Source organism: Lineus longissimus, chromosome 7, assembly GCF_910592395.1.
Source record: "Lineus longissimus chromosome 7, tnLinLong1.2, whole genome shotgun sequence".
Taxonomy (NCBI): domain Eukaryota; kingdom Metazoa; phylum Nemertea; class Pilidiophora; order Heteronemertea; family Lineidae; genus Lineus; species Lineus longissimus.
In genome coordinates, this window is record NC_088314.1 from 20,006,789 (window position 1) to 20,022,340 (window position 15,552).

The window sequence follows — 15,552 nt, forward strand, 5'->3', positions numbered from 1 at the left end:
TGATGATCCATTTATATCGTTGAACCAGTTCTGTTGTAGGTCCTTTAGTGTACTTGGCAGATAGTCATACTATGTTACTTGGAAGTTGGGAAAGGTTACTCACTTTGTTGATTTTGTAATCACACAAATTAAAAGATGAGGCCTTCAATTGTGTATTTTCATCAATGATGCAACTTTGAGATTTGACTCATTTTTTGGGACTTTTGTCAGATTTCCATTGTCTCCTGGCAACAAAGAGTATTGATCATTTTCATGAAATTTCAAGATATATACATCTGGCTGATTACTCAGTAAACTAGTATTTAGGAGTGATGGCCATGGGGCTATATCAAGAGTTTGGTCATGAGGAGAGAACTCAACCCCAATTTCTCATCCCAAATCTGCCAAAACACGACTTTAGTGACATACATGTATGGGGTCTGCCCCGGGCAGCATCATGTTTTGACCAAAGCTCCCACACTACCTAAATGTCTTTGATGACAAAGTTGACATCCCATAATGTGTACCCAATACTGAAACCGATCGTCTCAGTAGCCATATGTCGCAACATTTGAAAACCTAAAGTAATTGCGAGGCACTTGCATCGCATCATCAATGAGTTTCCTCACATCTGAGCTAATTCAAAACCAATAAACTGTATTTAGATGAATCCATCTGTCTTCTTTCATGAAACATTGCTTAGTATTGACAAGTATGTATTCTTGGCATTGGGTTTATGGAGGCTGAAAGCATAGCCTTCACTCTCAATGATTGAGTCTTGGAAACCACTTTCTAAATTGAAACCAATTCAAGGTGTTGTATTGATGCAGCTGTTTGCCTGGTCCTTATAGGGAGGAACTGATTTATCTAGCCCACGACCAACCGTTCGATCATTAGGCTTCCTTATACTAGTTAAGATAGGAACATTTTGTGATGACACATCTGATGAGTTTGTATCACGACAAAGAAGATACATTTCTTTTCATTTTATCATTCCTTTCCTTACTTGGTGGCGTCATCCTTTGACCCCCTAAATGGTGCCTGTCACGGAATAATTCACCACAAGCAAAACATCACAAAATGGAATTCCTTTACCCTTTCATGCCTTGTCATGACCTAAATAAATATATCATATTGCCTGATTTCAAAACTTGCCCAATTACTCAGGATTGGGTGCCACTAGTATTTGATTCAAAAATTTTGGCAACGACTAGACAGTTCTTTCAACTAATTTACATCAACAAAAGTTCAGTGCGGACATCACTCTTTGACTTTTACCGGCAATTCTTTGGATTTCAATGAAGCAAGTCAGGCTGCTAAAGGCCTACAACATAAATCAGTGGTGACTTTATGCAATGTGTGTATTTATTGATTATAAACACGATCAAAACAGATTGCCCTTGGTTGTGTTGAAGAAGAAAAGCTGTACTATTGATAGACCTTTCAATATTTTTGGGTGTTGGTTCAACATGGCATTTTGAGTTTAAGGTGTACCATGATATTGTCCCATCACAAAAAATATATGAGCACACTTAATTGAAAGAACGTTGTTTATATTTTCAAAGCCTGCAAAACTGATCATTCTAGGGCGGGAAAAGGACACTCAGAAAGCAGTAGATCTCATGAAATATCTCACTCAGTTCAAATGTCTGGATTTCTATCAGTAGACGTTATAAGATTGTTCAAAATCTAATATTTGATGCTATTTCAATGTGCTATTTTAGAAAATAACACAACATTCATCAAGGTATCAATTGATTTTCAATAAACATAACAGTCTTTTCATGCACAAGGTCATTGGGCTGTAAAGGGTTACCTCCAGATATTATAATCATGTTTACTATTATTGGCTGTTTCACTGGAGGAGAATTATATTCCTCTCACATCTCATGAAGTGGATAAGATATCTGTAATTAGTCCCTCTGAGAAATGTTGTAAGACCACATAGACAAGGAGTGCCTGTATGTTGTACTTGGATTCAATTGAACGGGAAAAATAAATAAAATCAATGAAATCAATGAAATAGTGTTATGAATTCTCAATTTCAGCCCAAATTTGCCGCAATTGTAGGTGCTTTTAACATTAATGTACTGGTTGATGTAGAGCTGAATCCTCCAAACCTGGGTGCGATGAATTTTTAAACTTTTCTATTTGTATCCGGTGTTGTAGGAGGAGGCTGGAGAGAAAGTCCCTGGAGCGATGCGGAGGTGTTGTAACTATTCCCGCCCCTGGACGGGTGGCATATTATATGAGAAGATCAATCGATCAGGCACGTCTGGCCATGAATGAACTGTTGGGTCGTTCATCCCATCTTGAAGGCTGCTGCGTTGATTATAGAAAACTGAACGAATGATCTGAAATCGATCAATCAATATTTCGTGCACAGTTCATGTTTTTGATTCATAATTCATAATTACGCGGGTTTGATGTGCAGAATCTGGGCGTATTCATGGAAGGACGACTTTGGCGTGCTTATTGGCGCCATATAAGGTCATGTTGTGATATCACTAAGGTTAAGTTGGAAGACCAACTGTGGGTAGTGTGGTGAGAATTATGGTGGTGTGATTGAAACGTGACAAAAAAAGCCAAATAAGGATTTGAAGAAATTCTTGGGAATCAGTTGTAACTATATATAGTGCAGTGTACAAATAGACGTAAAGGTGGTGTGACTGGAAAGTGACCAAACCTCCCAAAAAAGACGGGTCCAAGGACAAAAATCACAGAAACTTAAAGTGGGTGTGAGGTCACAACCTTATACCATGTACAGAGGAACCCCAGTAACACGACCACTCATGGGACAGAGGTTGAATGGTTGCGTTAGTGAAGTTGAATATCCCCGGACAAAATGCATGATGAGGTATTGCCACCAAAATTGGAACTTTTTCATCAGTTCAAATTTTTGAAAAATTTTCAGAGCCAAACAATTTTGGGGGAACTAATGATGTTTCTTCAATTTGAGCCGAAAAAAAGCAAGTGAAAAAAAAATTTGTACTTAGAAATTCTTTCATCCATAGAGGGGGACATGACAAAATGTCCCCCCTTGGGAACATGGGAACACCATGACCCCTGAGGCTTTGTAACAAAGGGACAATGTGAACTCTGTGTAGACCACACTTCAATAGTAACATAAAGAAGAAGAATTCAATGTAAACCTTGCCTTAGAAGAGGCTCCAAAACTAAAGCAGAGAAATTAAAAGCAGAAGAGCCTGTTGCTTAATCAGTTGTCATGCACATTATCAAAATTACCACACATTTTGCAAACAATGTCTTTGTTCCCAATTGACAAAAGTGGCTGCTTTCAAAGGCTGTCATTCATATGGATCTTTCAATAACTTCAAAGATCCAGTTGTAATGACTATTATATCTCCTTGGTATTGTTGTGACCCTTACAATGTTATCTCTCTGCTTACAGCAATTTCGCTTTCTTACCCATATCAAAGGTGTAAAGGACAATTGCGATTTCACAACCCTGTTGCTTTCTTCTGATGTGTAATCAGGATAATGGGATTAGGGCTTTGGTTGCGGATGTCAAGAAATGTACACAGGGACCTGTCCAATTAGTGGATGGCGAAAGCTACAATGGAGAGGAAATAGGGACGAGTGAACAATTCTGATGCTAAACTATGTATGTATAGTCTGGTTCAGGCTAAGTTTCCCCCATGAACTAGTGCATTGGTCTGCAGTCGTGTAGGAGTTGTACACTTGTATTCAAGTAAACCTTGGAGGAAGTTGATTAAGGATCAAAGTACTGCCTGTCATGACTGTTAGAAATGGAAAACATTGAAGAAGACATCAACAATCCAGTCAGCCAAGCTTTTGCAACAAGTGGTGTGCAACAATCCATGCGGTAGTCTAGGAGAGACTAAGATATTGATGACCAGCACAGCACTTTGTCATACTCCAGTATATGCAAAGCAACAATCATTCAGTGACCACAAACCCGCAGCGGGAGTAGGTTCACATAGATTTCACTGATCTGTAACTTGCAAATTGTGTTCAGTTGCAAACCTAGGTTACTCATATTGGATTTGGTCCAAAGCAACAGTCATTTATGTCTGCTTCTAAAACCCCTTAATATGCCAAAGTGGTCCCGGAAGTCCTGGATCCTGTCATCAATCTGACCCTAAACCAGTAAAACCTGAGTAACTCTCCCATGTGATTCAAGACAGTTATCGATCTCATCATCTTAAGCAACAAGTGGGGTTATTCATTCACCGCAACCTTATCCCCGCCGTCTTCAACATTTTCCCCGTGGCGTAGCTAGAAGATGAGTAAGCAATCAGTCTTCAGCAGCAATATCCTTGACGATCAATGTTGGCCCCTTGCCAATGTTTTCAGTGTCAGGGATGATTTGGTGTCAACGGTTAGCAGCTTAAGAGTGCACATGTTGTTGCTGTTTGATCTTACATTTGGAATTTGACTTCTGGTAGAGGGGACAGGACAGATCACAGACTACGTTATTGGCGTTTAGACGCCAGTGCGTATTATTTTTTTCCCAAGCCATTTATATGAAGGTAACTCCAACTTCATCAAAGAATATCACCAGTATATCCGTACCATAGTTGTTTTGTTTAAGATTATTTACCAGAAAAAATTAATTCTTCACAAAAATCTTCATACTAATGATTTGTTTATTTCCCAAACCACAAATGTGTTTACCAATCTTCCGCGAAGTTACAATGCGTTTCTGGAGTCTTCTCTGTCCTCTGTTTCACCTTCAAAATAACCCCCAACCAGAAGTCCCTGAAATGGCTAATCAATTGTGATCAGACAGCTTTGCACTCGTCACGTGGCCTCGCTGCCAGTTTCCACATGTTCTCGTCTCCTCCAGAAAAATCAATTTCTGGCGTTGATTGCCGCAATCGCTATCCTTGGCACTGAGCCAAGGCGCGTAGCAACGAAACTGCGTCGCTAATACCAGCATAGATTGAGAACTGCGCATGTAGATGTAGGCTAGCGTTTATTTGATAACCACAGTGACATAGTGTCTGGATTTGGTTCACCGAGTGTCTGCGGTGTCGTTAGGCTAGGTGGCGCTGTCTGTCGATCACCGTATTTGCACTGGTTGGCGTCTGGATTGTTTTATCGGATTAGGCAGTACTAATGGCCTAGCCGATAGTAGATGTACCAGGATCTGATGCTATTATCGAGTGCAGAAGGATTCTTGGGAACACTTACATTAAAAGCTTTGGGTGCTGAACAATTCCAACTAGATTAAAAAACACATCTATCTCATGCATTAACGATTACTTGTCATCTTTGTTGATGTTCATTATAAGGCTTCCTCTGAATCCTCAAGTTCCAGGCAAAACGTCTTTGTTATTTAAGTACCAAAGTTTTCCAGGGTGAAATAGATAGAGGAGCCGCAGTTGTGTAGTGTCGCGGGTCTCTGACCAAACAGTCCTGATGTCCCTGGCTCTCACCCCGCTTTCGGTGTGAGACTCTAGGCATGTCTCTTTGCCTTTCATGCCTTACTCCATCCAGGTGTATAAAGAAGTAGTGGTCACAAAATGTAGTGCTGATTAAGCAGCTCATTGAGGTTAACAGTTGGCCGATGTCAGTTAGCGGATGTTAATTATTTAGTCTGCCCATTCAGATCCTGACTTTCCAATAACTTTTATCTGCAAGTCTCATCAAAGATCGCTCTGACCTCATTCCGTGTTGGTCTAAAGGGGTCTTCCTATGTCTTATATCTGATCACTATATGGTTCAGTACTAACGCGCCTTGGCAAAGAAATCAGACACCCTTTGATAGTTTCGGTCCTTCCATCTAATCGAGTGCAGTCATGGAGGACACGTTTCATTTTCATTGATGTCAACTGATACCGAGAGTTATCAGGATGAGACGGTATGAAATTGTCATCAAACAGTGTCCTTGCCAAGGTCTCACTCCTCTCCTCGGATAGGTTAACGATGATTGCTCTGATTGGATCTGTCCCGAATAGTGTCAGTCCTGTCAATGTACTGCAACTAGTGGAGGGTTCTGCAAAGGAATTATAGTAATATAATGCATAATTCTAACTACATATAGACCCTACATCAACTCATGCAGTACACATTCATGGAGTGTACCATTTACGCACAATGTGCCTGCCTACTTCCAGCTCCAGAACAATCATATATTTGGTGAATACTATTAAACATGCAGGAAACAAACCCATCAAAGACACCAACCTCCTTTGACAGCTTTGTTACTTACTTCCAATTAAGTGCAGTCTTTGAGTCTCAATGGGAAGGGAGAATTGCTGACATCCTTCTGATGGGTTGATAAGTCAAGATGTGCAAAAGATTGATCTACATTCATCTCAAAAATTATCATTCTTTTGGTCGATACTAACGTTAAGCCAGCAAGCTTTGTCAAAGAAATTGGCCACCTTTGATAGTTTCTTCACTTCCTTCTAATTGAATGCAGTCTTTGAGTCTCAATGGGAAGTGAGAACTATTGACAAACGGCACCCATGTACCAAGGTCTCTACCATCCTAACGTTAAGGAAACGTGCCTTGTGAGAGAAATTCAACACCCTTTGATAGCTTCTATTCGCCGCCTGAAGGACTCTTTGGTGCGTTTGGTGTCAACATGTACCAATAAAAAAGGGTAGTCGGGGTGAGACAGTTCAAAATTGTCATAAAGTGGCGCCCTTACCAAGGTCTTTCGCCATGCTTCTGATGGGGAAATCAGTCTAGACGTGTAAAAGGGGATCTACGTCCATCTCAGAAATGATCTTTCTTTCTATTTATTAGATATATTAAGGAGACATGCCTTGTCAAAGAAATCCAATACCCTTTGGTGGCTTCCGGTTACCTCTTTGCAGTCTTCAAGGACTAGCTTCATTTCTCCGACATGTTTGAAGTCAATATCGTAGGTGAGACAGTTCATAATTGTCATCAAACGATGCCCTTACCAAGGTCTCTCGCAATCACCATCCCTTTGATGGATAGATTCGTAAAGATGTATGAAATTTATCTGAAAGCAAATGTATCTTTTCGTTTGATACTCATGTTAAGGATTCGTGCCTTGTCAAAGAAGTAAAAAATTCTTTCAACGCTGCTTTACATCCTTCCTGCTGTATGGAGTGCAGTCTCGGAGGACTATGGGTACATTCTTAATGGATTTATCACGTTCCGTTGGCAGTATTCTATGCACACAATTCTTTGCATATTACAGAAATCATTAGCTAATGCCATGAATATGGGGCCATTACTGACGTCTTGATGTGTCAAAAAAACATGACCAATGTTTCCATTTATCAAGAACCGTCTCGAATTCTTGCTGGCTTGATTTGCCTCAGAACCATTACCGATGCATGTTTCTGTCTTGGAGTGCAGTCTTGACAGTTATTGAGATTAACACTTTTTAGATGCCAGAAAGCTACATCAAGCATAAAGACAAATGCTTCGCCATACCATTAGTGCCAATCGCCGTGGAGGTCACATGTTTGATTCTCAGTAGGAAAGGGGATCGTGCTGTTGAGGATCATTGTCCCCAAAGCTGTGGGAAACGTACCGAAGCCCTTGGCATGCTCCTGGGCAATGGCATGTGATGCGGTGCAAGCACCCTGAAGTCTTAGGTGACCCGTAGAGTGGGGGGTCTCTGATGCTGTATGTCTCCTAGAGCTAGACATAGCCAAAGCACCAAAGCCAATGGACGACCAGCTGCCTTACTTGGCAATGACCCCTCATTGTCTTCTTTTATGTTTTTTTTCATGCCTATTGCAGAAGGCCACAAAAACTGACCTTAGAAAGGGTGTCCTGCTAAATGTTGTCTGGCCCTCATGACCGCAGGGTCTCAAGTTTTCTCCTACTTTCATTTTCAAACATTCTTACAGAAGTAACAACATTGTATTTGACATGTTTGATGCTCATCTCTCACCTCAATAGTTTATTCACCCATATGGGGTCATCTAGTGAGGCAGAGTGCAATGATATCCTGACTCCCTGTACCATTGATGTTGTCGATAAAACCAGTTAACCTTTCCAGATAGTTTTCGTTGATGGTCATGTCTCTGGGATAGGTTAATTGATCTTTAGTAACAACAGCAGGATCTTTGGTGTTCCCCAAACAGATGTTATCTCGTGTATTCAAGAGCAATGGGATCACTCTCCTTGGTAATAGCCGTAAGACTGGAGTAACCTTGAGTATGCTGCGTACAGCAAGATCATTTCTCAATTAGTTACCCGGTCGGCCACGTACGACAGGATCCTTCTTTGGTGCTTTTGAAGTTCATCTAGTGTAATGAGCTAAGATGTCACAATATCAGGCGACACGTGATATTGGTTCAATGAGAGCACAAGAGCAGAAAACGTGTGTTCAGAGTCATCCTAACAGAGTTAGTTTCCTCCTCGTCTTCAAATAAGGTCACATGTTAATGCAACAAACCCGCCCATGACGATAGAAACATGTGACTATGTGATCATAAAACGTATTTACTGCAAGTGCACGTGCCACTCGATTGATCAGGATGTGCCAGCCCTTGTGCAAGCTGAACTGGATGAAGCCGCGCGTCATGACTGTAAACATGTTTTTCCAATATTGTTGATGTTATCATTAGCAACAGTTGCTAGGCTGCGATGCAACTGATTACTGGTTGTGTTTATCAACAACGCAGTATTTCTTAATAATTGCAGCGCCCCTATGAATGTTGGGATAGATCTGCTGAGGTGTTTGCGTTTGTTGACATTGATAGGTCCCTCATTGTCTTGGCAGTCTTAAGATGATGTGACACAGTACACAGACATTAAGCATGCTTTGTTGTGTGATTATTACTGTTTGCGTTGTTTAGGACATTTGTTTGTTTGGTTTCTGAAAGCGTGGTTGAGGGAAGGGTGGAAAAACTACGAAGATAAACTGCGTAACAAAATATAAATGCATAGTTAATTGCATTGTTGTTTTGGTCATGCGTAGTTGTTTTGGATTATTCTTGTCCTGATTGATGGAGGAGTTGCATGTCCTGGGTAATTCTTTTTTTTTTAAACAATCACGTGTCAGAAAGTCAGCATTTGCATTGATGAGGGCTCCTTTGGTTTTCATTAGGAAAATCTGTTCTATTACAATGTAGTTTAAAGACCTCCTCTCTTCGCTCAAAACTGAACTTGAAATCATCCGCACCCTCTGTTCTGATTTTCCTCTATTCCAAATCCAGATAGTCATACCGGGCAATACTGGCCAGCAGAAAAAGGCCATTGCCCTCATGGTTACTAAAAAATTGTGACTTGTAATTCACATGTTATAACAATGATAGAGCTAGCGTCGTGAGTCATTCTGCTTCGAGCTCCTTGAATCCTTGCCAGGCTAACCAATGATTAACCATGACAATGCGGCTTGAACCCCTGCCAATTTCCGCTGCCGAGGGAGAAGGAATAATCGACAATAGCGGCCAATAAATGACAAAGGTCTGTATTGATATGCGATGGAGAGATGTCTGGCTTTCTGTTAGCTCTCTGTTAGCAAGTGGTTGGCAGGGCTTTTGGATGACATGCTAGCATAAGGGACAGAGAAGTGACAGATTGAGATTATCAACAATATAAAAGCACAATTTCACTATAACAGTGGTTTACCACCGCTGTTTTGCCGCTTCCACAAGCTTTGCGATCAGTAACTAATAACTTTCAAAGGAACGAAATGCCTGAAATGAAAATAGTGTGAATTCCTGTGCTTGCAGGTGTTGTGGAATCCAGTATTAAAGGCCTATTTCTTTCATTCAAAGACTCGAATTTGAACTTTTCTTATTGTGAAATGCAACAAAGCCATTGTGTAGACAGATATACAGGTTCTAGAAATATTAAGTTTCAGCGAATTTTAATGCTCTTTGGTATTTCTATTTTTCTGAGCCACCAGTTATTACAATCAATGAAATACCCCTTTAGTGGTTGCTGCTTCTGGAGCTGCAATTTAAGTTGTAGCTCCTAAAGCACCCAGAGGGCAACTTGGATGATTCTAATCGTTCCCCACAGTCATGTACCAAAATGATCATCTTCATGAAGAAAAAGAGAAAAGGGGGTTCACTCCCGCACGTTGCTGATAGCGACGTCATACTGCTGATGAATTAGATCATGCTGACGATTATCATCTGTGGGATTGTTTTGATATTGATTCTAATTCACATATTGCCGATATTAATAGCCAGTTTCCTTCTTCACAAATATATCCACTAAGCTATTTCTGGTTTGTTTAATCAATGATTTTATTGACAGGTCATGTTGGAAAATTACTGATGTTTTTGTCATCACAAATCGTGCATCAACAACAATGATGTTGGTAACAATGTAAGGTGGGGCCTTTGGGTGCCTCTCGCAAGCCTTCTTCAATACTTCTCTGTTAACCCTTTACACTGCCAAACATGTTCTGAAACGACTACAAATTGTATCCTTTCGCTGCGAAGCTCGTCCTTGAACAAAACAGTTTTCACTGTGGCAGCTGGTTCTCACTGTGGTGGTAGCGATAAGAATTCATTGGCTTTGTTATGGGCTAGTGTCGGCTCACTAGTTGACATTTGTAGCGTTTAGATTGGGGTTTTATCCTTAGGATTTCCCATTTGGCAAAAATGACATGTTTGATAGTAATGGTTTTAGTCCTTTTTGTGGAAATATATCTATTTTTCTCCTGAGATGTATCCAGTTGTAATCTGCCACACCTGCATTTGTTGTTGTCGCCTGCCGCACTTTTCACCATCCCAACATTTCATGTGTCTTGTCACAGAATTCAAGGTAATACCAATCCTTAAATTGATAAACTAACGTCATCTCGCTAAATCTGTCCACACACGATTATCGTAGAAGTCACGGAAGCTGAAACAAATCATCGGCTACGTCACCGCCTCCCTCGCGTAATAAAGACGCAATGGACACCCACGCGCTGTCGTTGGAGGCGGTCGCGGCCGGATCAATACCTAGTGAGAGTTGCCTGGCTGAATCATCTTTATCACCAACTGGTCTTAATATAGCATCTGCGGTGGTTAGGTAATTGGTTTAATATGAATGTTGTGGGGGTCATGAAACATGACTCAATACCTGTAGCAGTCGAGATGATGGCTTTTTGCCCTGATTTGAAGATGGTCCAGATGACAACCTTTATGACCCTAGCGAAAGTCAGGTCGTGATGTGGGATGTAAACAGAAGAAGATTAAAAGCCAGCCAATTTAGAATAGCTTTGTTCGTGATCTGACTTGATGATTTTTCGCCTTTAGGTTCAGTTCCTGGTTCACGTCAAGGTGGTCAGAATCTTGTGATGATGATGATTAGTCATGACTTAATAATGATAAATATAGCATGTTAAAGTACAAGATAACTCATCCGAGTTCATCACACTGTTGATTGACATATTGATGAATGATTGAATAGACCATTCTTGTAAAACCTTGACCTTCACCCTATGGCTTATGAGCTATGTAGAATGGGTGGCATCCTGGTCTTTCCTTCGGCACAGGTGGTGACCAAGGATTACACCATGGCTTTTTTTCGTCCCAAGGTATGCTACCAGAGAGCTACAATTCTCCACAGTATGCAGTGTAAAAAAAAACAAAAAAACTCTTCTTTTGGGGCCACCCAGGGGATACAAACAGCAGGGGGTCCCCAGCAGACATCCATATCTGAATATGTTAGGTTACACAGCAAATGTTCCTGTACTCAGATATTGGTACTTTGTTCGTTTGACAAAAAAGCTATTATTACTGCTACGCAAATGTTTGAGCTTTTTTAAGTTTGATGGCAGCATTTCAGTTTCAGTTTCATTTTCTTATTTCTTGTTTTATAGATGACCCCTTCGATCATCTCAATATCTGAATAATAGTTTGTTATCCTATCATTAATGAAGGTTTGAGCCGTAGGAAATTAAGTTATCGATGAGGTCATTCAAAGGTCTGTTGCTGTAGCAATTTGTAACTAATTTATTGCAAAAATGGTTATCTAAAGATTAGCATTAGGATTATTGATGAGGTGATCTAAAGGTCTTCACACAACATCAATTTCTGAACGATTTTCTCAAACAGGATACTACCTGATTTGAGTGGGAAACCTGCAGGAGGGGTTATTGATGATCTGTTGCTACTGACCTCCTTACCTTTGGCTATTTGCTCATCAATGTCCGATCGATATTTTGTGATCTGATCATTATCAGAAGCTTAGCTGCCAGGAAATGAGGTTCTCGATGAGGTGATTTGAAGGTCTGTCCCAATGAACTTATGTCGTGGAGTTTTTGGTCATTGCTTGTCAGGCCTTAATTTTGGAGTGATTCCAAAGGTAAAACCCCCAGATATAATCCATCTTTTGTATCAGGCCTGTCGGTTGCTTTATGCCCATGGAGGGTGGCCCTTGAGCCGTTATAAGGCCAAAATCTCCATAAGAAAGATGTTCTTCCACTTTTAGTGATCCTTTTGGGGCATTTGCCCTTGGTTTCCTCTTGTTACAGCCCTGGATATGGCTGCATTGCATCCTTGGTGGACTGACTGTTGATATTGTAAATAGAGTCTGTATGTGCCAATCAAATTCCAGATTTGATATTGAATGTGCCAAATCGAAGTCCAGATTTGATATTGAATGTGCCAAATCGAATTCCAGATTTGATGATATGTGCCTTAAACATGTGACCTGGACGACCTTTGGCAATTTCAGCGATCTTGATGCCATGTGATGCGTGTTTATCACCATTTTTCCCAGCGTTAATTCCTGTCCATCCCATAATGACAATGGCGTGTTTGGGTTCTCAGGTCAGATAATTGACGTACTTGCAATTAGTGGATGGCAGTGGTCAAAACAATGTTGATTAATACCTGATTGGCTAAAAGTAGCGTCAACAGATCACGTGTCAAGTTGGCGTGAAGTTGGTTCAATATTGTGGTGTATCTTTGTACCTTTATTGCATGAATGAAGGTGATTCTGGCTGAGATAAGCCATTTATGAGTTACTCTAAATGATTGGTTTGCAAATAATTGACTTCAGAGTGGATGAGATACCCATGAGAGTCAACAGTGTTGTTGAGTTAGGAGGGTTCCTCAGAAGGGTTCCACAATCAAGCACCAAATAAAGTCACATGGTTATAGTCAGGGGAACCACAAACTCCCCAATTCGATACAGTTTTACTTGTTGAGGAAAGTTCCAGATGTCAAGATAAGTAACAGCAAAACAAATCGTCCATAACGACCAATAATCACTAAGTACCTATTTTGAAATGATTTAAACCTACAGAATATGTTGGGCAAGAATGTAGCTGTCCCCCCCCCCACGTCACAGTGGCGTAGTGAGTCGCATATATTCTCAGGGCTCAAGCGGAGCTGGCGTTGTGACATCATTTGCTTGCATTGTTAGCTGGCTCTGTTGGCTCATCCAGTATTTGTAATATCCTTAATGTCATCAGCTGTTGACCTTGTCATTAGAACGTTCAGGGACACTGAGGTGGTACTATCATCTACAGGGTTTTATCAGTGTTTAGATGACATCCAGGAAGACCCCAAAGATTCAAGTATGACAGGTGGGCTGGGTTTATGTAAAGTTAATGTTTTCACATGTGGCAACACTGTTCACTCGTCCTTCCTGAAAGAGTGGACAAGTCATTCCCAAAGAGGGGGCTACATATGATTCACGATGTCACTTTTCACCCTCATGTCATGTCATGGCATGTTTTCAAGCAAGTAAGTGTGGCAAGTGAAACATGAACCATGGCAAGTGACAATGTGAATCTTATATGAACTGGCCGGCATTAGGTGCAGATACTTGGAGTCAATATGCCTTGGTAGTTTATTGGATCCTGCATCATTGGAAAACACCCCATAAGATGGCCTTGATGAGAGTTACCCTGACTGCGCACATTGTTATAAGATGCACAGCACGATTCTTTCTCAAAGCAATCAACATCAATTGGTATGGAGCTAATTCAATGTCCATTTCAGCTGGTGGTCAATTAAGTTGACAAGAACAAGCCAGTTTGGTTCCGGTAAAGACAAGGGGTCCACGGTTTGCCACTCTTAGCAGTCCAGGCAGAGACAATGTGGGTTACAGATGGCTGTAGGATGACACATCATATGCATTTTATGACAGATTTGTAATTTAAGGGTGCCATCCACCACAACTGCTGGTAGGACAATATATCATCTTGGGCCATTGTCTGTGATGGTGACAAACATTTTAGAGTGCATGGTGTTCCTCTGACCAATAAAACACCACTGGGTGTGACATATCTTGCAGCTTTCTGATTGAGATAACACCACTTTCCCATTTGCTGCAAAGAAGCTAAATGACAAAGGCTTTTTGTAATAAGATGAACAAAGGAACATACTGTGAATCATTCGCAAGGCTAAAAGTTGGCAAATTGGCTTATTTTCAAATCCAGCAGACTGAATTTCACGATACCTGTCAATATTCAATGGTTGATGCATTAGAGATAAAATTTTCCCTCACATTTGACAGTGCATTTGCAAAATATGAACAGTACTGTCAATCCTTGGTTGAAAGTCTGAACTGTTGTCGATTTCATTTATACAATCATGATAAGACCGACTGATGAAAATCAAGGTTATTTCTGTTTTTTGCCACAGATGCTTTTACAAGGTTTACAGTCCGATGCTGTAATCGTGTATCGTATCATGTACTGGACCTTCAAAGGGTTAAACTTTGCACCCTCTCAGCCATTAGCCAATGAGATTTCAGGTAATCCATTGAGTTGATTCACTCATTAGCCAATCAAGGTGTTCTAGGATTGTTTCGCTGTCTGCGGCTGTAGTTAATTATGCATCATCAATTAGGTTGTCAAGGCCGATGAAATTTTGATGATGGTCCCTTGGGCAATGGGGGTGTTTGTAAGCGTGAGACAAAAGTTCTGCTGGGATTTCTTTAGACTGCGCAAGTGTGATGACATTACCACCAAGTCAGCTGATTGTGTAGGTTTTGGTAGAAATGAAGACAGAAGATTGCTGCCGGGTGGCAACATTTTTACTCGGGGAGCTTCCCAGTGCATAGTACCATAATGCATACGTCCGATGCACATAGATGAGAACCTTTGCAACTGGCAACTGGAGTCTTTAAGGTCTCTACTTTAGGGGGAATCAAAGATTCACCACAAGAGGGGCACACTCGGGCACAGTCACCTAGCTCTCAGAATTCACGGTCAAAATCAAAGATTTTTTTTAAATGTTGAAATTGATATCGCCAACTGCCTGAACTGGATATCCTACAGCCCCCTTGGATCCACACCTCTATTTGGACATCTTTGATGACTTGGGCTATGGGGTTTTTTGTGAGAGACACTTGGCCATGTAGCAGGCCCGGGCAAAGATATGATGAGATTTCTGTTGACTACATAAGCGTCAGGTTGTCTTCAAAGCAGCCAGTTATGTTACCTGTTTTGGAAATTTTACTGTGACAATAGAATTGAAATTAATCTCACCTAACAAGTAAACTTTTCATACATTTACACAAAATAAGAAGAAAATATTGAAAAATTTTGTTTTCACTTTGAATTTCATCACCAACATGCCAAGCAATCACTTTACCAATATCCAGACTGATGGGTTTGTCTCGTTTAAAGTACAATACAACTCCATCGATGGCACATTTATCAAGTTTAAATGATGATTACCTTCCAAC